Source organism: Thermobia domestica, chromosome 18, assembly GCF_964235325.1.
Source record: "Thermobia domestica chromosome 18, izTheDome1.hap1.1, whole genome shotgun sequence".
NCBI lineage: Eukaryota > Metazoa > Arthropoda > Insecta > Zygentoma > Lepismatidae > Thermobia > Thermobia domestica.
In genome coordinates, this window is record NC_137471.1 from 3,345,531 (window position 1) to 3,369,374 (window position 23,844).

The 23,844-nt window shown below is 36.1% G+C and overlaps 1 protein-coding gene across 2 annotated transcripts in view; it reads right to left on the minus strand.

The window, feature by feature from the left end:
• Nucleotides 1–5,562, minus strand: part of LOC145675571 (ileal sodium/bile acid cotransporter-like) — a 121,309-nt gene extending 115,747 nt beyond the window's left edge. Inside the window, exon 1 of one of the 2 annotated variants that reach the window (XM_081746090.1) lies at nt 5,076–5,562. The gene's annotated coding sequence lies outside the window, so the exon portion shown is untranslated. The remainder of the gene's footprint in view (nt 1–5,075) is intronic. The other variant, XM_081746089.1, reaches the window with a different exon arrangement.
• Nucleotides 5,563–23,844: the final 18,282 nt, after the last annotated feature.

Below are 23,844 nucleotides of genomic sequence, written 5' to 3' on the forward strand. Positions count from 1 at the left end.
AAGTTCACTTGGCGGGGGCTGGGATCGAGCTCCGGACCCCAAGCACCAGAGGTGAACGCTCTACTACTGGAAAGAGAGAGATAGTAGATGGATAGGTAAATATATAGATATAAATCCTATTAGGAACCAACCATACAAAGTAGATAAAAGCATTTTTTTTACTAGATACCCCAAGTAGTCAGTAGCGACATTCACAATATCTTAACACAAGGTGGTGTGACGAAATTATGTAGTACTGCGAATATCTTGGAAACGAGTTGTCCGTCAAAAAGTATTGGAAAGACCTTAATCCAGCAATGGATCGACAATTGTTGATAATGGTGTTTCAAATATAAATAATGTTGTTTCACATAGGGTTATTTACAGTTAACCTTCACCCTCACCATTTCAGTCATATGATCCCAGTTCTCACTCTTTGATATCTCAGCATCATTCTTGATATCTCATGCGTGTATGTGTGTGCGTGTTTAGGTCTTGGTATAACAAACGGTTCTGTGAACTCAAAATATTTTAACAACCGGCTGAATAGCACCACTGGTGAGAATTGTGTGCTTTCATCAATTTCTTTCATAATCAGTTCACCAGATGAAACTGATTAAGTTTTGTTCTACGCTGCAAAAATGTACCAAAGAAGTTCACGTAATGTTAAAATCAGTGTATGGCGATGAAGCAGTTGCATTGAAGACTGTTTGCAAGTGGTTTGAGCGATTCGAAAGCGGGAAGGAGTCGGTTCAAAACGAGGAACGATCGAGATGTCCTTCGGCGTCAAAAAAAGATGAAAACGTGTAAAAAGTGGCACAATAGGCGAAAGCCTATTCAAGACCTTTCAGAAGAACTATATATCTCGTATGGGTCCGTGAAAAGCATTTTAACTTCCGATTAAATGAGCTAATGGCTACTTTCTTCACCACGAAAACGCGCCGTGCCACACCTTGCTTTTGACCTGCGAGTCTTTGGCCGAAAAAATATCCCCGTCTTTCCACATTCACTATGCTCTCCAGATATAGCACCATGTGACTTCTGACTGTTCCCCCAAAAAATTAAAATCGTACTTAAAGGAAAACGTTTTGACACCATTCCTGAAATTGAGAAGGCCACTACGCAGCAGCTGAACCCTCTTCCGAAAGAAACCTTCCAGAAAGGTTTCCGGTCATGGATTCAATGTTGGAATAAGTACATCTCTTAGCCAAGGACAGTACTTTGAAGGAGATTAAATCAAATTCCATGTAACTTTATTATTTTGTTTCTAATAAAATTATTCACCGTATTACTTGTTTCTAATAAAATTATTCACCGTATTTCTTGTTTCTAATAAAATTATTCACCGTATTTCTTGTTTCTAATAAAATTATTCATCGTATTTCTTGTTTCTAATAAAATTATTCACCGTATTACTTGTTTCTAATAAAATTATTCACCGTAATTCTTGTTTCTAATAAAATTATTCATCGTATTTCTTGTTTCTAATAAAATTATTCATCGTATTTCTTGTTTCTAATAAAATTATTCACCGTATTTTTTGATCATACCGCATTTAACCATAACAATAAAAAGTAAAAATGTAACAATAACAAATAGTAAAGATATAACAATAACAAGAAATAGTGCAAAAAACAATACAAAATCAGAATAAAAGTGCAGTAATTATAAATACAAGTGGAAAGGACTAACAGAGAACGTGAGCAATGTGACATGAGTTAATAAAAGAGAGGATACGCTTAAAAATAGATATAGCACTGCCTAAGTCTTTAATATTTAAATGTGTATCCTACGGAGGGAAAGAATTAATAATTAACATTTTTACACAGAATAATAACAGCACCGCTTGAAATAAATATTTTGACAAAGCACTTGGATCCAATTGGATTTACATCACTTCATTTCGAATTGAAATACGCCTTTCCCGCTGGTCTAGTGGCTAATGCGTGTGTCGTTAGTGCACGTGGTCCCGTTAAGAGCACAAAAATTTAATTTTACAATCATTAAGCATCCAGCTCCTTTAGACCAAAGGGCATAACCGTGGAAACTAAAAATCAATTTCGAATCAAATACACACCCCAACGGACGAAAACGAGATTCAAGCATACCTTTCAAATATTCTCTATAAATATATTATTCTCGTGCTCGTGCGGAGACCAGTTTTTGAGCTAGAACAATTGTAGACTATATAGTAACAATTGTAGGCTATAAAATAAATGCTTAGTGTCAAAATGAAATACTTTAGAACTGGTGAGACATATACCCACGGGCATTCTTCTAGCGATTATTTGAACTACTTCCACTTGAACCACTTTGACAGCCTGTAGTTCACTGAGAAGTGTTGGGCACATAGACCACATTTTGACATTAAACCAAATTATTCCATTTTTGACACTTAGCACGGATTTTATTAGCAGTCTACATTTTATAAAACTAGAGAAAAGTAGTTACAGCAATTTGCTAGACTGAAAAAAATCGTTCAAGACAGATAAAACGCAGAAGATTTTTTACGAAATGGAGTAAACCTGTCGTCCTCCTGTGCGAGAAAGCGATTCATTTAGGGTCCATTTGTGGTGGAGGGTCGGGACTAATTCGAGACCGCATCAACCGATCTCAAAGAGACAGTTATATGTATTTCAAATCGTTTCCATTTGTTATCTTCTGCGGTATAGTGGCTCCGTGATAGTGCCTTCACCTCCCGCACAAGACGTTCGATCCTAGTGCCACATGAATTTGTGGTGGAGAACATTGTGCTTGTAGGTTTTATCGGAATCTCCTATTCTTACCCAGACCATTCTTTCCCAATTATCCGCTTTGAATATATCGGAATATATGTACTATAATTTTGATGGCCCAGATATATATATATTTGATAAAGGTTCCTTCTCCAAATCCCCTCTACAAGTTTATTCATATAATATTGTAGTAAAGTGTTGTTCATAGTGTTGGTCGGAAACATGGGAAAGGAAGGATTCATGGTTTTCGTTATTTCTAAGTTTGGAACACTTAACAGCTGGAAAGTGCTTTTGCGCATTAATAAAATACATACGAAGGCATACAACGGTATGTTGTATATTTCTACTTGTAACAATTATTATTTACTTGTAATCTTGGGCTATAATATATTTTAATTATATACTAGGCAGATTCTGTTAAAAGAAGAAGAAAAAGAAATAATATGGTTATAATGTTAATATATAAAAAGACTATTCAAATGTTTTATGTAATCTAATATCGATGTCATTGTCATGACAACAGGAAATAAATAGAATTATTGTGTGAGTGAAGCAGACATCTTAAAAAGTTTATGTAGAAGTAAACTGTACACTTCTCTATCATATTTATTAAACTAAGTGTATGAAAGGTAATTTATGTGTTTTGAATGGCTCAATATTAATGCGAATAAGAACCAGTATCGTTATAGGCATTAGTGCCGTATCGCCGGACCACTTTGAAAACTGAAGAAAGAAAAAAAAAACACCAAAATGCACTGCATTCGGTTGTATTTTGTTGTATTACATTAAGTTACGTTAGCTGACGTTACTTACGTTAGGGGCACATAAACTAGTCCAAAAACAAACCAACCTGTGCTAGGTGGTCACTAAAAGCACGAATGCCATCTAACCGAATTAGGCCAGAAGCGTAGCAGAGGGGCCCGAGCGGAGCGAGGGGTGCGTCCGAAGCAGGCACGTCAGCGACGGTGGGTATACGCGGGCAGTGACAACACTGGGTTTTGGCGGTCATAAAAATATCAATAGCACTTGTCATGGCTTCATACTTGCAACCACTGTTAATATACAATACAGCTTCTGTACACTGTGCAGAAATACATTCCCGTTCAGATAGAAGTCACTTACCTTTAAAACTGAGGCTTGTAAACTTTTCCAATTTCAGGAAGAAAATCGTCTACAACAATTTCCCCTGGTTTCTTTTATAGCCCTCGAAATGCTCTTCCTTCTTCCCTAACGCCATGCCCTTCGTGCTACTCTATCATAAGAAATGTACCTCTCCGCGAAATAGTCCTTCCGCCTCCACATACTGTGCCGCTTACATCAAAAACAACCAACAAAAACAACAACTTTCTTCACTTTTCTCACTTTCACTCATTCCTCCTCACAAACTTACATAAATTCTCCAATTGACCCGGTAAATTTCCTAAAATTGGTCCGGCGATACGGCACTTAACCCCAGACGAATACATATCTAATTTAGTAACGAGAAAATACAATTATTCGTGAATATAAGAAACATTTGTGATTAAGAGTTAAGAGTGAACGATGGAAATGAGAAACAAGAAATTCTACAAACGTATATTAAAACGGCAACAAATAAACAGTAATACAACATCGAAAATAGTATCATGCGGGTCTAACCTGAGGCCACTATCTGCGAAAGATTACTTTTTTTTTTTTTTTTTGACTACTTCTGATTTACATCTGAGAAACACAAATCTCTCTTTGGCTTGTGTATAGCCCGCTCCCCCCAGTTCTTTGTCACAGGAACTGGAAGAGTCACTACTACTACTTATATTGAGAACAGAACCCAACCAACCCCTGCGGGGCTTCTAACCCGTTCCTACTACTACTACTACTACTATTGCTACTAACTACCACTACTACTACTACTGCTACTACTACTACCGCTACTACTACTACTACTTATACTAAAACTTCCTTACCACAAGATTTACATCTTAAATCTTTATAACGCGATTCCGATTCATTATGAACTGGTATGAATCGTTAGAATCACTTATGATTCGTTAAAAATCACTGGGGGGAGCGGGCTATACTCAATCCCTCTCTTTTTTTATCGTGACTGAAGTATCTCTCCCGTAAATTTTACATCAATCTTATCCCTAGTACAAGGGCACTACTTGCACTTAACATAGAACAAATAAAAGTAGTAAAAATCACGAAGCTATCAACTTTGAACTTTTTCTATTTTTACAACCAAGAACTAATATATTACATGTTAAGAAATAAAAACTTTTAATTCATTATTTTATAGAGGTCATTCACAAAGGTCAAGGAAATTTTCTTCTACATCTAGCTACTTACAACAGCGCAAGCAACTACAAAAAATTATCTGCTTACCAGATTTATTAGTTTGTTCAAAATCAAGTTCCAAAACAAACACTGGTTATGTGATGTCAACTTCTTCCTCCTATTTAAAAACACTGTCCTATTGAAATTTACCACAAAACCGGATCTCGATACAGGAGCACGTTCACCTCTCTCCTGGATTTCTTTTCTTCTTTTTCTACTTACATATACCACAGTAAATAACAATATATCTCAGGCTCTGCCATCTATTAGCTGGAAATATAACTAATATTAATCTTCAAGAAGTATGGAATGATATCTCCAGATGTCAGTAGCTCTGATAAGGTAGTCTTTTCTAAATTCATACTTTCCATTAGGCTAATTATAGACGAAAGCATTTATCGTAGCAAAAATCGTATCATCGATAAGGCGGATTTTCATGTGTCCTTTACCTCCGTGAGTTGCGAGCGATTGTGCTAAACAGCCAATGAAATCACGCATCGGAGATGGCGCGCTACACTCGCGTCAGAGTAGAAATTTGTTCAATTCTGACGGAAGTAGCGCGCGTACACTATTGTATTCACTGACTAACATGGCGGAAGTCGCAAACTTTCTATTTTACGCATGCGCATTAGCTAGGGAGTAGTAATTTGGCGCAATACACGCACGGATGTATGAAAACGAAAATAATTTACGGTGAATACGCTACATGTGATGCTTCCGTTCTAACGCGGGCATGAAAATCCGCCTATATCCTACTGTGTAAAGTTGTAAATGCGCTATAGCATTTTACATGCCACGGCATATCCTTTGGCATTTCTTGGCGATAGAAACTGCTCTATTTCGTAGCATTTCTGGTCCGATTCCAGCTGTGTGGTGTGTTAAAAGGAAGCGAAATATTTTGTGCCAAATATCCATGCTCTTGTTTTGTGTGGGAAATTGACTCGTATTAAGAAAAATGAGTTGAAATAGGGATGCTATTATTATGCTGATTGAAAAATATGAGGAGCATCCTTGTTTGTGCAAAAAAAAAAAAAAATCGAAGGCTTCATTATCCATAAGCAGGAAGTTCTTGAATGCAATAGGATCCTCAGGCTTCAGTTCTTTCTCTATGATAGAAAAAACTGAAATATTATCATCCCTCCGCAACAGCCAATTCATGGACTTTTTTTTGTGGTTTTCGTTTTTTAATATAACTGGCGAGAACTGTTGTTACAACCACTATAGCTTTAGCTATCTCACGCTGTAGTTTCGGAGCCATCATTGCGCTCTTTCTACATTGATTGGTTTTCTACCGGTACGTCACGACAAGATGCTTATCAAAATGCAACCGTGTAAAATGTAAAAACACCATATACTTACCCGCATATTTTTAAATCAATCTCGACCTTAACCATAGGAGTTAAATACGCGGTTCTGATTGGTTGCAGTTATCCGTTTCTCGCCACCTACCATACATATAGCAGAAATCAAATACTTTTCTGTTGGTCCTCGTAGCCGGACGTGATTGCGCAACGGGCTAGGTTTGATAACACTGGTTAGCATGGGTTTGGTTGTGTCGAAGGTTATAGCTGTTTCTTAATAATTTTGACATGCTCATTCCGAAAATGAAGACTGTTTCTATCACGTATAGTTTTTGTACAAAACTATAGTATATTCAAGGTGACCAGACGTCCCGTTTTAGCCGGGACAGTCCCTTATTTTCAACCGTTGTCCCGTTTTTTTCTGATTCTCAAACGGGACGCCTAAATGTCCCGTTTTTAAGCAAACATGAGCCAGGTGTCCCGTAATTATTGTTCAAAATATAAGTAAATGGTCAATGATAATTCTACATTCTTCCGTACCAACACTCATTGGGACAGGAGCGGATCCAGAGGGGGGTCTCCCCCAGAAGAGGAAACTTTCTTATTTTATATATATAAATAAAAGCCATCCCAACGTTTGGGACCCTTAAAAGTAGCAGTATGACAACAGTAATAATCGCCCCACTTGGTCTCACTTTTTGGCCCCTGGGTCCCTGCCTCAGGACCCATGGTCCCTGGCCCGGGGTCAATGACCTAGGGGTACCTAGGACCACCCCCTAAAATTTGGCAGGGGTACATAGGACCACCCCCCAGGACCCATGGTCCCTGGCCAGTGTCAATGACCTAGGGGTACTTAGGACCTCCCCTCTAGATTTTGGCAGGGGTACATAGGACCACCCCTTAAATTTTGGAAATTGCCAAATCTAAAAATTTGGTGTGGTAGCCTAGGACCATAGTATGTACCTCTATCAGTATTGGGTGTCTATGTCGTTCCCTTTCATGGGTAAAAAATTGCCAAAAATTCAAATTTCGGGGGTTTTTGACCTAATTTATCCCCTTTGATGAGGTATTATTACCCTATATAGTTATATGGGCGTATACAGGGGTCCATTCCCTTTCATAACATATGGGTATATTAATGCACCCCTTGAAAAATTTGGGAGGGGTATCATGGCCCACCCCTTAAATTTTGAAAATTGCCAAATCTAAAAATTTGGTGTGGTAGCCTAGGACCATAGTATGTACCTCTATCAGTATTGGGTGTCTATGTCGTTCCCTTTTATGGGTAAAAAATTGCCAAAAAGTCAAATTTCGGGGGTTTTTGACCTAATTTATCCCCTTGGATGAGGTGTTATTACCTTATATAGTTATATGGTCGTATACAGGGGTCCATTACCTTTCATAAGACATGAGTATATTAATGCACCCATTGAAAAATTTTGGGAGGGTTACCTTGGCCCACCCCTTAAATTTTGGAAATTGCCCAATTTAAACATTGGGTATAATAGTACAGGACCCTAATATGTATTATGATAAATTTGGATGGTCCACCTGGCCCACCCCTTAAATTTTGGAAATTGCCCAATTTAAACATTTGGTATAATAGTATAGGAACCTAATACATATTACTGTTACTTCGTTCCCTTTCAACGTGGGAGACCAGGGTTCGATTCCCGGAAGGCGCTCATGCGGTTCGGATTGTTATTCCTTTGATGAGATGGACTAACACTGTTGCAAATGAAATCTTTAGTTTACGTCCCACGATTAGGCTAAAGGAGACGGTGACTATGAGAAAGGAATGAAAGTGTGGGAGGAAACTGGAGCATAATGTTGCTTACCACAAAATTACTTCGAACCAGGGACCTCATACAGCAGAGGTGAACGCTCTACCACTGAGCCACCACCTTCCTTACTGGTGCGAATGAAGTAGAGGTATTTGGTTTGAGGTAATGTGATTGTTTGACGTCGGGGTGACCCTATTTCACTTTTGGGACCCCCACACATGGACCATAATGAATGAGTTAGAGATGCTTTGCCCGGGATTGCATTACCTATTGAAATTTTTGCTTATGTTTACTCAGGGGGCAGGGATCACTCAGGACACATAAGATCACATTGATTTACATCAGGAGTTGGGGAGGAAGGGAGGGGAGTATCGCACCTCGTACTCTTTGATGAGTATAAAATATTAAAATTTGGACGTTTTTTAACTTATCCTATTATCTTTCACGAGACATTTTCGTTGTATAATAGAGTACAATGATTTATTTTGGGAGTTGTCGTTCCCTTTGGAGCCTTATTACGTTATATGGATGCATATTTAAATATTCCCTTAAATTTGATAAGCACTTTGTGATCTATTTTGTTCCGCTTTAGGAGTGAACCTTGCAATCGTCCCGAGTTCGATTCTTGGAAATGTTGAGTTTAACGTCCCCTTGAAACGATGATGAAAAATGAGAAAACATCATAAACTTACTTCGTTGTGGATTGAAGCGCTGAGCCGTTGTACTCCATTCAGTGCGAACAGTTTCGCGTATGAAAAGAAGACGAGCAGATTATGTTACATTACACATTTCAGTGCGAGCAGTTTATACTAGGTTTATGTTTCATATAGAAAGATAGAAGATCTGCGTTGTCATCTTTTTTACTTCGTGTGCAACTTTGACCTTGAAGAAAACCTTGTTGACTCAGTGCAAAGCATTGACGTATACACATAATCTTATTGTTTAGTTGGCTGTATTTAGAGATGAATCAGACATTTAAGGTTGTTGGTTCGAATCTAGTTGTGTTCGCTGTAACTCAGGGTCTGAGCGATACTTACCGAAATTTTTCCAGTGTTGCCAACACTATCAGAATGAATCGATTCATTTAGTCGGAGCAGTTTCGTGACGAAAACTGATTTTTGTTTTGCACACAAAAATTTTTCTGAAACAGAATTTTGTTTGTACATAAAAATTTTTCTGAAACAGAATTTTGTTTGTACATAAAAATTTTTCTGAAACAGTTTTTGTTTTGTACACAAAAAAAAATAATTCTGAAACAGAATTTTGTTTTCGTACACAAAAAATTTTTCTGAAAACATTTTTTTTTTCGTACACAAAAATTTTCTGAATCAGTTTTTTTTTCGTACACAAAAAATTTTCTGAAACAAAAATTTAGTTTGATTTTTTTTTCGTAAAACATTGATTTATTTTACCGGTAAACTGATTCAGAAAAAAGAAATTGAAATCGCAGTACAGGAAAAAGAATTTGATTTTAGGATGTGAAATAAAAACACAGAATCATGTTTTTGTACATTTATTTCTAGCATGTGAAAATGAATACAGAATTTCTTTTTTCTTCAAAGGAAGACGTGTCCGTGACGGGTACAAATTCTGTAAAGAGAAAATAAAACATATGAATATACATGGTAATATTTATTTTGTTTCCTGTGAAAGAAGAAAAACAGATTATTAACATCGAACTAACTGATCAAGAGAGAGTGAGGTGAGAAAAAGAAACGCAAATGTGACGTACCTGAATTCCTTTTTTTTCTCCACTGGTTTCTGCAAGGTGATGTCATCTGAGTTTTTGTCTTCGCTGTGGCCTTGTTGAAGCATGTCCCGTGTTGCGTTGATTCTTTGCCCCGTCTTTGGGAGGTGATGTTGGTGGGATTAGGGGAAAATATGGCTGTTATTCTGTTCTGGCTTTTTTATACCCATAGGGAAATGTCTCGTATGTTTCTGGTATTAATCGGCGTTTTTTATAGTTGAAACTGTACTTCTTTTCTTCAGGTTTTGTGACAAGATGATGATCGTGGGTTCTGTAAATTTTGTGCGGCGTGCTAATGGAGATTTTTTCACTCGATTGATTTATGATCATTTGCTCCAGACTGTTAAAATTTAGCTTTTGACTTGCAGTATAATTAAGTGTGAATCCACGAATTTTGCATACATAACTGGTTGATTTCGTGTCGGGGTTGTAGATTTCCAAGGCGTACTGTTTTGGGCCACCAGACACGAATTTTTTAATGTATGCTTTTGGTCCAATTGATTCCAGTTCATTTGACATTGAACCAAGAAATACTTCTGGTTCTATTGTGGGCTGTGATGGTCGCTGCGTGAATATTACGGAATCTGTATCGAAATATAGTACTCTTTCTTGCAGCAGTTCTAAATATTTGTAGAGTTCCAGACGAGCTTGACACGTTGTAAATGCTCCAAGGACAACATTAGCATTGTGATTTTGTACTGGAACATCATCTTCATACTGCCAATAAAGGTATAACATCGAATCGTTAACAGGTAAAATTTGGTTGACTTTTATATCTGGAGCAGTTAATTTTTGATACAGTTCTTTGGGGTCGTTAATGATGGTCGTTTGGCTGAAATTGTCTCTTATAGAGAGTCGTCCCCAGAAGGCATTCAAACAGAGTTTTGCAAGACTACGACGTGCTGAATTTGTCATTATATTTGCTGCATCTAAAGTTATGCCTTCCCGTTGTTGTACCACTTGGATATACTGCTGCTTTTCTTCTTCGGTGACGCAATTGGCAGGCCAACCAGAAGCTTCCAGCTTCGATTTCAAAAATGTGTTAATGTATTCGCTGAATAATCCACCAGTCTTGGTTTCTGGATCATATACGGTGATGTCGTAATCCCAAATTTCGTAAATTTCAATGACTTGATACCCAAGTGCAATGGCTTTTTGAATTTCATAGGACACCCATGTTCCTGTTAGACTTCGTTCACTGTCCGAATGTGTACATTCAGAATCTTGATTTAATGCTGTGGCACAGGCAGCACAAAGTGGAAACAACAACTTCTTATTTGAGCGAAATGGCAGCACTGGATGAAACACATTTCTGCTAGGCAAAATCTTCAACTTGACCAATCCGTTGACATCTTGAATGTCGGGCATTTCTGGATCTCCCTGTAGATATATTCGTGGATGCCCTATTGGATACCGTCCACATTTATTCACATAAGGATACAGGGAGACGATATCCAAGAATTTTATTTCTTCGCCTTCATTTTCATTTGCGACGTGATACAATTTAATGGCATTAACACGGCCACCATAGAAGCTGTCTCTTGGATTTAATGGTGTCTTATTAGTATAAGGATGTGTGCTTAAAGAAGAGGCCAATGCTGGATTGGATTTTAACACTTGACGAAATTCACATTCCCACATTTCATGTATTTTATATCCCATGGATCGTAATAACTTCATTTTACGCTGTGTTCTCTCGTAGCGATAGTTCATTGTTTCTTCGGAGTTCTCATAAATGGGTTGATCACGGCCTGTAGGGACACATAGAGGACAGCCGTGAATTCTGCAACCTTCAAATTCATACACGTGTTCCTCTTTAGTGTCGGGATTTTTGTAGTAGCCGTCCAGATGAAAACCAGCAACATAAACTTCTTTTCCTCTCGCAGCATGTTGAATTGGATGGCCCTCTTTTTCCTCCATGTAGGCAAGCCACTGCAAAGCAATCCGTGACTGATTGTTTCTGTGACGGTATCCTCGTGCAGGGAGAATGCTAATAGTATTAGGTTTTAAGAAATTTCGTCGAAATACTAAATTGCACGCACTCGCCAAAGTGATAGCCTCCAGGAAAGGATTGACGTGAGTTTCTTGTTCAAAAGTGGTCATGAAAGATATACAAGCCAATCGAAGTACGTTGACGTCCTGGACACAATAGTTTACCAATTCTTTTTGGAAAATAAACGTATCGTTCTGGTGTTCGTTGTACCATGTCATGAATTTCTCTCGTTCATCCACTTTCATTTCATCTGCACCATAATAATGGATGTCCGGTAATTTTCCCACATACGTTTGATTTGCAGCAGTATTAAAAAAGTGTGGAAAATATCCTTTGGTCACGGGTAAATGAAATGCCTTGGATAATTTACTTAAAGCCATTGGCATGAAATTTAAGGAGTCAATAAACGATAAGTGATTCACTTTCATGCTTAAAATTTTTGCTCCGTTCAAGATCAAAGTAGGTTTCAATTCATGTTCTTCCACTAAAGATTTAAGAATAAAATGACCATCATAGCCCTTACAGTTATGTGCCAAAGATACAATAAGTTTGATGTTGGGTCGTGGTTGACGTAAATACGCAAGAAAGGCATTGATCGGATCATCTTGAAAAATATGTTCCCGCTGTCCACAAACTTCACACGGATGATGTATATCCTCATCTTGAACACAGTTGTAACATACTTGTTGGGCCACCAGTAAATTGGGCTTATGAATGAATGTGTCTTCATCGAAGAAAGTATCCTGTGTGGCTTCGATATCATAGAAGACAATCATAGCCTTCTTGGCATGTAACACTGATGGAACTCCAGGTTTTAATTGAGTCGTATCAGGCTTCATGTAGCATTGGTGGGTAGACGTAACGTGTTTATGGCACACATTACAAAAATAATCAGTACAATCATGTTTTCTTTCCCCTGTATGGACAAACGAATAAATGCGTAGACATTTGGCACACTGTTTCACCATCTTGCATATTGGTTGGCCCTTATGGTATGGTACAGTCAGATGATTTGTATAGCATGTTTCACCATAAAATTCACGATTGCATTCTGGGCACTGCTTCTCCGTATTGGTCTTACTGCATGGCGGTTTCTGCAAACATTTCTCACACATGGCCGAACAGTTCTTGACGTGTGCAATACGATGATCATATTTTTTATGGCATGCAGCACAATAGTACTTAGTAGAAAAAACCGACGTTAATGACGTGATGATGTCATAATGAGAATTGATGCACATTAAATTGATTGGAATTTTGTCTTCGCCACCAGGCCCTTCATACAGAATATCTTCTCCGGAAAAACTGGTGTATACGGTAAGTTTATAATTTGTCAAGTAGCGTTGCAATTGTCGTAATTCTTCCACGGATCCCCCATGCTCTAAATTCACTGATGATCTGGACAAAAGTTCATGTACGGCTGGGAGAACAACACACTTTCTCTGGTTGTGATATTGATCGTAAACTTTTTTATTTGTATCCTTATATTTCTTTAGGCCAATAGCAATCACAATCGCATACGCTAAACATTTCTTGTCGGTGTTTTTTACACGTAAAATGCCTTTCTTGCACTTTAATAATTCGTCGTTTGATAAAAGACCTCGACGCACCAATCCAAATCCACGGGGCACATCCACATGATGAAAATGGACAATGAACGGTTTGTTCATGAGAAAACTATCGTTACTTTGAAGGATGCGATCAAAGGAAGCCCATAAAGTCTCCAGTGTCAAATTACTTGCATGCCGGAAAGATAGATAAAACGGTTTGTTCTTCTCATCGTGGGATAAAATCGATAATCCAACCATCGATGATTCGTCGACGTTTTCCAATAAGTAATCCAACATCTGTTGAAAGGAGGTCTGAACCCACTCCACAATATCGGTGCCACTGGTCGGAGCATTAATTTGAATTTCCAGCATTCGTCCTTCAAGATTAAAACGCCGATAATGTCTATTGAATTCTCGCAAGACAGTAAAGCCAGAAGTAGCCATATTCAAATAGGGAAAAAGGTAAGGTAAGCAAAAAAGGAATAGGCAAAGAAAAACAAATATCTAAAACGAAAAAAAAGCACGAATTAAAATTGAATTCAGAGATCACTACATTATCAAAATGACTACACGATCAATCCTAAAAGAATGATCATATCTCAAATAGTTCTACTACTGAAACGTTTTATTGTCGTCATACTGGAAATCAAACCCGGACCAACATCAACATGTAAATGACCTAAGTTTCTGTAGTGATAAAAAGAATGAATGAAATTGTTTTTTCTAACTGTGCTGAAAGAATCATTGTAGTAAGCATTTTTCCTCTGACACTGAACTTTAAAACGTATGACGAACATGAAACGAAAACAAAATCTCATGCGCTTGCTTTTTTTTTCGAGCTAAGACAAGAAAGACTCGAATTCGTTTCTCGGCGGGAGATCAGATCCCACATTAAACTGCAAGTCCACGTCTCACGTTGTAGGGAACAAATTCGTGCGTAGTTTCTTTGTTTACTTTCAGAAACTGAGCTAAGTGGTTAGCGTTACGCAACTCTGGCCCGGGTTCAACACCCAGTATGCGCTCAAATTCAACATTAAGCTGTATTCCTAGCACCCCACTACTGAAGGGACGCTAAACCAAAATCAACAATTTTCTCGTGCTTACTTCTAATGTGTGGGATTCCTAATTCGATCCCCGGTCAAGTAAGTGAGGGTTATTCTTCCATTTGCTAAAATAATTCATGTTAAATAAAAAACAGTGATAACAATGTTATCCTCATGCAAAAACACTCCATTGATATTAAGAAACGCGGTTGATACTTACCTCAAATTCAAGGAACGGAGTAAAGTCACGCTGTCACTAGAGGTACACCTACGTTCATTCAAGATCTTCGTGGAAGTAGGACTTGAAAATGAAAATTAAGAATTTTATTTAGATCTGAAACGGTTCAACTATAAAGTGACAACACTATCAGCCAATCAGAAACGAGGAAATGAATCAATGACATCACGGAGAACCAATGAAAACACAGCTTTCATCATGAGCCGAAACGTGATGTAAGAAGCAATCTGATTGGTTGTGACATTATTCACGTTTTTTCTCCTTACACATCAATCGTTACGACATCTAGTATCGCAATTTTTCATACCGTTGACTCGTTAGTTTCTTACGACATTCAAATTACCACATCTAAAATGTGATTCATTTTCCTTAAACTTGATTGAAAAAATGTAACACTCATCGATATGTTACGAAACTGTCTTTGACATAAATGTAAAGTTGAGCTTTAAAAGTCCGTCAGCTGAGAAAAATGCTGATGTAGTAAAAGCACATGCTGCAATTTCACAATAACAAACTTCTATGCTTAACAACGAGCAGAAATGTGTAATGTAACATAATCTGATCATGTTCTTTTTCATACGCAAAACTGCTCGCACTGAAGTTGGCATGATGGCTCAGCGTTTTTTTTTTTCTGATGTGTGAGGTCTCTGCTTCAATCCGCAAGCAAGTAAGTTTATGATGTTTTCTCATTTCTCATCATCGGTGGGACATTAAATTCAACATTTCCAAGAATCGAACTCGGGACGATTGCAAGGTTCACCCCTGAAGCGGAACAAAATGGATCACAAAGTACTTATCAAATTTAAGGAAATAATTTAAATACGTCTCCATATAACGTAATAAGCTCCAAAGGAAACGATAACTCCCAAAAAGTAAACCATTGTACTCTATTATATAACGAAAATGTCTCGTGAAAAATAATAGGATAAGTTAAAAAAAAAAAACCTTCCGAAATTGATATTTTTATACTCATCAAATGGAACGAGGCCCCCTCGTGACGTGGATCAAGGTGATCTTATGTGTCCTGAGTGATCCCTGCCCCCTGAGTAAACATAAGCAAAAATTTCAATAGGTAATGCAATCCCGGGCAAAGCATCTCTAACTCATTCATTATGGTCCATGTGTGGGGGTCCCAAAAGTGAAATAGGGTCACCCCGACGTCAAACAATCACATTACCTCAAACCAAATACCTCTACTTCATTCGCACCAGTAAGGAAGGTGGTGGCTCAGTGGTAGAGCGTTCACCTCTGCTGTATGAGGTCCCTGGTTCGAAGTAATTTTGTGGTAAGCAACATTATGCTCCAGTTTCCTCCCACACTTTCATTCCTTTCTCATAGTCACCGTCTCTTTTAGCCTAATCGTGGGACGTAAACTAAAGATTTCATTTGCAACAGTGTTAGTCCATCTCATCAAAGGAATAACAATCCGAACCGCATGAGCGCCTTCCGGGAATCGAACCCTGGTCTCCCACGTTGAAAGGGAACGAAGTAACAGTAATATGTATTAGGTTCCTATACTATTATACCAAATGTTTAAATTGGGCAATTTCCAAAATTTAAGGGGTGGGCCAGGTGGACCATCCAAATTTATCATAATACATATTAGGGTCCTGTACTATTATACCCAATGTTTAAATTGGGCAATTTCCAAAATTTAAGGGGTGGGCCAAGGTAACCCTCCCAAAATTTTTCAATGGGTGCATTAATATACCCATGTCTTATGAAAGGTAATGGACCCCTGTATACGACCATATAACTATATAAGGTAATAACACCTCATCCAAGGGGATAAATTAGGTCAAAAAACCCCGAAATTTGACTTTTTGGCAATTTTTTACCCATGAAAGGGAACGACATAGACACCCAATACTGATAGAGGTACACTTGTGTCCAAAATTGTTGTCGCATGTCTTTAGAAATTACATAAATAGAAATAACTCTCTTTCTTGTGATAGAAAATGTCACATTTCTTCTTCGAAATAAGCAGAAAAACAAGACACATATTTCCAAAAAATATTTCAATAAAAAATTAAGAAATAAGCAAGTTATAATTAAAAAAAGAAATGTCCGAAACTTCCATCGAAAAATTCTAAGTTCCATTTTCGTAAACGTGGCAAACGCGCAGCGAAATTTACACAGAGGGAGGGAATTTTATGCTTTGTTAGAAATACAACGTAAATTTGTCATAAGGTTAGTTACTATACATGTTGCACAGCTCTAACAATCATTGCTATTAAGCATTTTACATTTAAACAAAGGACTAAATAGAAATAAGCTACAAAATGTGCGAAGCGATCAGGCATTTTGTATTAGTGGTTTCGTTACATGCGTCTGTCAAGGTGTAGTCCTTACCGTGCCTTCGTAGAGTAGTCGGTTAAAGCTTCTTCTTTATATACTTTATTTTTCCACGATCATCACTTCGAATCCCATACCCTATAGTAACTTTTTTTTTTTTTTTTAGAAAAGCTTGATTCTGTGATTTTTTAAAGGAATAATGTTTTGTTCTTATTCTCTTCATTCTAGTTTATTTGAATATTTCCAAATAATTTAGAATTATCTTTAAAAACATTAAAACTGTCAAGAATTTTATAAAAAGCGGAAGCTTCATTTATAATCATTTTCATAACCGAAATGAGAAACTTACAAATAGTGGGATTTTAATTAACATATGACTAAACTTTCATAAAACAGTAATTAAATAAAACATAGTTTCTGCAAGTAATATGTAGGTAATAGACAGAAATAATGAACTTAAACTATTAGATGTCGATTAAAAGTTAGTAGGGATAGTTCTAAAGGCAAGTACAAAATTCTCTCTGCTTCATGAAAATAATAAACATTTTACAAAAATAATGGTATTTTAGCTGTATCGGGAATTTGTTTAGTAAATAAATAAATAAATAAAATACTATTATATAATTCAATCATTCTTACTCGATAGATTAAAGAGAAACTTTGTCGGCCGCGATCCTTCGGTTTTCTTCGTAGCACACGAAGGGACACAAGTTGATCCGAACCAAGGGAAAGGGTGTAGAAAGAAATAGTGGCACGCCACAGAACGGCATGATATGTGTGAATGGTCACGGCAGTGACACGGACGGATCATGGCAGGGGAATGACAGGGCATGATACACTATGTGCAAATTGATCTTTAACTGAAAACTGGCACATTCAGTGCACGAGGGAGTCAAGTTCATTTTTGATATTTTAGACATATTTTATCTTTAAGATCTCTACTTGAATCTCCTTTCAGAGCGCATAAGGTTCAAAAATTGTTAAAAATGCAAAGTATATCTGTCATAATGTTAGTTACTATACATATGGAATAGCTCTAATAATGATATTAAGCATTTTACACGTAAACAAAGGAATAAATAGAAATAAGCTGCAAAATATGTTAAACGATTATGCATTTTGTGTTAGTGGTTTCCTTATATGCGTCTGCAAGTAGTTCGCTGTTAACTTACCTTTGTAGAGTAGTTACTTAGCACTTGCTCTTTATACTTTATTTTTCCATAACCATCAGTACAAGTCACTTTTTTTTTAAGAAACGCCTGTTTTCTCTATTCGTTATAGTGTTTTCCAACAAGTAGTAGGGTGATTTGTTAAAGCATGATTTAGTGCCTCCCTTTTTTTGATAATCATTAGTTCCAGCTCCGTACCTACAGTATTTTTCAAATTTTGTTCGCGATATTTTGTTATACAGCTCTCTTCTATTAATAAAAGGTATTTGATATTATTCTTTTTATGTTAGTAATTTAAATGTGGGCAAACAATTCAAATTTTTGCCTTTAAAGGTGTTAAAATTATCAAGAGTTTTATAAAAATGTAGCAGCTTCATTGTCATAACCCGAAAATGAAACTTTAATAAAACTTAATAAACATATCATTAATTTTAATAAAAAAATACTTATTTTTTATCACGAAGGGGCTAAACCATGGCTATACAAAGGATGGTCAAGAATTTCGCATGTGGGTCATACCCCTTTATTGGGACAAGTGTCATCTTACTTTTCAAAAGGAGTTTATAAACAAAATTTAATCTGCCTATTTTAAGAGTTTCGGAAGATACTATATTTTTATCACAAATTTGCAGCCGATTTCTCCCTTAGGATACCGATTCTAATGAAAGCAATATGATAAAAAAGAAAACTGATTCGACTATCTTCGAAGTTTAATTTCAAACGATTCAGTCATTATCCGTGATGAAAGTGATGAGTACAAACTATTTCTCCCGGGGGAGAATTTCAATACACATGGTTAAAGTAGCAATGCAAAAGCACTGGTTTCTTCGGAAGTTTGGACGGGATTTCATTGGTCCCAGGAGAAAATTTGCCCCTGTGCTACCCCCTGAAATCATCAGTACGTGGTGATGACGCAATCAACATCAACTTAATTTTTACAAATTGTCCTTTCTCCTTTTAGAAGCCAAGCTATCCTAAACGCTGGAATAAGTCTTCACTTACTTCATTGACGAATTTATATAAGTAGATTCAAATCCCTAATGACGGACTTGCAGGATACACTATTTTATCATGTATTTTGAATATCCTTCCGCTTTAGGATATATATTTTGGCGACAGTGACGTGGTGAAATCACGACTCTAGCCAAATGATTTGGCGTGGGAGACCTGGGTTCGATTCTCGGAGGGAGCTCATGTGGTTTGGATTCCACATTAATCAGTAGGTCGCGTCTCATATAGCCTCGCTGTTGAAAGGGACTTTAAACTCAAAATCAACTCAACTCTAGCCAAGTGATCCTGATTTTCAAAAATTCGTTTTACATAGTTCAGCGTTTACCTGTGATGAGGAGACAGAAAACTTCGATTCATGTTTATATGTTGAGAAAGTATTATATAAATTACCTTTATACCTTTTCCTGTAGATGCTGAATATTCGAAAACTCAATTACACCGAACCATTTATTTTAGTGAGGAGTTTATATATCAAATTTCATCTATATAACATGAGGGACTTTTGAGATACTTTATTTATAGGTTAAATTTTAAAATTCCATTTCCCCTTTAGAATGCAAATTTTACAAAACATCGACAAGACGACAGTCCTAATTATGTTCAGAAAACCATTTAACTAAACTAAAAAATGAAGCAACCACCCTTTTCGTATAATTTGTTTATATGTTTTATCGAAATGTATTTAATAAACTAGCAATCGTGGAGTAATCAATTAGTCTTATATGGTCAGGCTGCTGAACGGGACGTTAAACTCAACTCAACAATCTCTTTTAATCCAAAAAATATTTCTCAATATTACTAATTTAATGCTATTCAATTTGAATATGTGCATAAAGTATAATTCAAACTTTTATATTTATCAAATATTACAATTAGCAAGATTTCAATAAAAAGAAGAAACTTGATTGTCACAACCTGAAAATGAAACTTTAATAAAAGTTTAGCGAACATACCCGCAACTTTAATAAAACATTACTTTCCTATTTATTATGCATCATGTAGTGCTAACTATATTTGTTGTATAATTTTGCAATACAAATTAATTTAAATATTCTAGAAAAAGTAACTACATTTGTTAATTCCTTTTGTACACAATGCTGTGATAAATCGTTACATTACTACATAAACAAGTATGAAAGTATCAAAATTATTTTATCGAAAATTTCTTCTAATTCAATGCAGAATATTTTAAAATCATCTTTCAATGTTTTGTTGCATAAAAATGATTATAATAGGATTGTTTTTTTTTTTTTGTTTACTCTACATATGCACTGCAAGTTATACGTAAATGTATTTGAAATAATTAATATAATATAAAAAATATATATCAATTGGCGATTAAAAAAAGTATTGGTCAATATGAAGATCTACAAGTATCATTTTATGAGAAGTTTTCTAATATATATGTGAAATTAAAATTAAATATTTTTAAAGAGAGCACTCCAAGTTAATTTGTTTGATTGTAAATGTAATATTTAAAAAAAAGCGCTTAATACTCTTTGATGAGGGTGAAAAGGCGACGTAAATAAGTTTTCGGTTTGATGGCTGATCTTGAGTTTGTCGTCTCTTTGAGCACTGAGGCTATATGAGACGTGGATCTATAGCTTAATGTGGGTTCCGAAACACATGCGCTCTCACCGGGAATCCGAACTGGATCTTTTGCGTCGAAAAGGCGTACGTGAACCTTATAATCACGAAGGAACAGTTTTCACTTCAAGGAGAAATCTCAATCGGAGGTGACTTGAAATAGTTTATTTCGGAAGAAAGATTAAATATTTGCATGAACTTCAGAATGGTTAACTTTTTCAGGTCTGAAAAACCTATTTAGTTGCGTCTGAACTTTTGGAAATGTCATTTTGAAGGTAGATAGAGTCTTGAGTGTGTGTGTTTTATAATGTATTTTACAGTGACCTTATTGTTTCTCATAGTCATTCTCTGAAATGAATTTTTTAAAGTGGCAATTTTAGTCGAAATATTTTATTTTAAGGTATATGTATGAAATTAAGTTAGAAATCTCCCTTCAGTAGTGTTTGAAGGATTGATCTTAAACGCTTCATACTTAACACGTTATATTTTACCCAGTGCTTCTTCCGGACAAGCTCTGACAGCGCCCCCCCCCCCCCCCCAATGTAATACTGACAAGGAGAAGGCAGAGTTTGGTAAGTTAACTTCGGAACCATTTTTTTAGAGGTGGTAGTGCACATTTAAAGAATTAATATTACAAGCTGAGAGAGCGCAATGGCCAAAAATAACGGAGAAAAACCGTCTTAAAGTTTTCTACTAGCCGCATATATCGTACGACGTACGAATTTACTAATTGACGGGGTGGCAAAGTGAGTAAAATCTGTAATTCGTGAATAATGTGTCCCGGGTTCGATTCCTGTTCGAGTCATACATCTCTTTTTTTTTCTTTAACCAATAAAGTAGGCATTTGTAACTATGAAAATATTAATTAACCGTATGTTTATAATGAATAAAACAATAGAAATTTTCAAATCACTTGTAAAATCTTTCAATGTTCCATTTTAACTACGGTAGAAACAAAATTTAATCTATTCCGTAAATATACTGATATCACGAGTTATATTATGGTTACGACCAGTGGCGTATTTGCGATTTTATTTCGGGGGGGGGGGAGCTTTGCCAACTTTAGTCCTGGAAATGTGAAAATTCTCAAAGATTTTTCATTTACTTTAATATAGTAAATAATATTTCGGGGGGGCTTAAGCCCGGAAGCGCTCCCAATAAATACGCATCTGGTTACGACAGTCGTTGTGTAATAAATGTTTTTGACGCTTCGTGTCTACATCTGTTGACAATGTACGAATTACAAAGGAGTTGAGGGGAAAATCCCCTTTGCTAATACTGGATGTTGCTATAACCAAAGGAGATTTCCTCCTCATTCCCCTTGTAATTCGCACACTGTCTACAGATGTAAATACGAAGTGTCAAGAACATTTTTTTACACAACGACTGCGGTAACAATAATATTTACGGAATAGATAAAATTTTGTTTCTACCGTAGTTAAAATGGAACATTGAAAGATTTTACAAGTGATTTGAAAATTTCTATTGTTTTATTCATTATAAACATATAATGAATTAATATTTTACTTATAGTTACAAATGGCTACTTTATTGGTTGAAGCAAAAAAAAAAAAAGATGTAGGACTTTGACTCGAACAAGAATTGAATTCGGAACCTTTTACACATGAGTCAAAGATTTTCCTCTTTTTGCCACGCCTACACTTGGTAAATGTGTGTGTCGTACAATTTATGCAGCGAGTAGAAAACTTTAAGACGGTTTTTCTCCGTTATTTTTGACCATTGCGCTCTCCAAGTTTGCAATATTAATTCTTAAATGTGCACTAACAACTCGCAAAAGGTGGCCCCGAAATTCACTTACCAAAGTCTGCCTTCTCTTTGTGAGTGTGCCCCCCCGGAACATTAATTCTGAAAGAAACAGTGCTTTCACCAAATACTGGTTTTTGTTTCTAATCTTGTAGACATATCTGCTGAGGTGGTAGTCATAATTTAGTGCACAAGAAAGTAAAAAAGCAGTGTCATCTTTATATTTTTATTCAAAACTTTCAATTGAAAAGTAATTCGTTGAGCATTGAGACAATTTTAAACAAATTCAAAATACTTTGATGGATTCCTAATTGCAATTCTTAATTTAGAAATCTGAGGACGTCTATATTCTAAGTGACGAAAATACCAGAGTTTCTTGTCTAACGAGTTAATTGACTTCCTAGCGTAATTCTTTATTTCTTTTCTGTACACGACAATATATAGATTAATACCTATGATATTAATCAAAGAAACTTCTTTCTGACGTAACAAGCAACTATTTAACCACACTTATTTCTAATTTAATATGATATATAACTCTTGTTATAGATGTTATATCAGCTTGAGAGTTTATACTGTAAGAGTTTATACTGTAGCTAAGAGAGTCCTTAGCTATCTGATGATTAGGCTGCTCTAGAGTGTATTAACTGCTAAGGGGTGTGGGATTAAGCATTGTTCTATTGTTAAATTATTATTTATTATTTAACACTATTTTGAAGAGGGAACATAATTGAATTAACTCTCGCAGAAAATAATAAATATTTTACAAAAACAATTGTTTCAAAAACTTTATTACATGAATGATAACTAATGAATGTAGGTGTGCAGTTAGCACTGGCGCTTCAAAATCAGGAGTCTCCGTGTTTCAATTATATATATGCATTCTTGGCTAGGGATTCTCCATCCCATTACGCGGAGGCAGGAGGAGTTTTTAATATATAGGCCATGGCTGAATTAATAAATATTTTGTTCAGTTTTTGTTAATGTTTCAGTGCACCTGGATCTTTTGGGCTATCAACTTTATCTAAAATCTTTTAAATAAATAAAACACATAACGCAATCACCATAATTTGATCCCACATTGAATACAAGAGTGAAGTCAAAACATACTCTTGCAAAACATTATACAGCTCAATGAAGACAGTAAATATAAATTATTTATTCTAAATGAACGTTTAAAATAAATGTGAATACCATATCGTATGTATACTCATAATCAAATAATTTCCCTAATTTCAGAGATTCAGTTATTCAGGTAAGATTGAATACTAGCATGTGCAATCCTTCTAGTTAGTGGTTTTATACAGGGTGTTTCAAAACAACACCGACAAAATA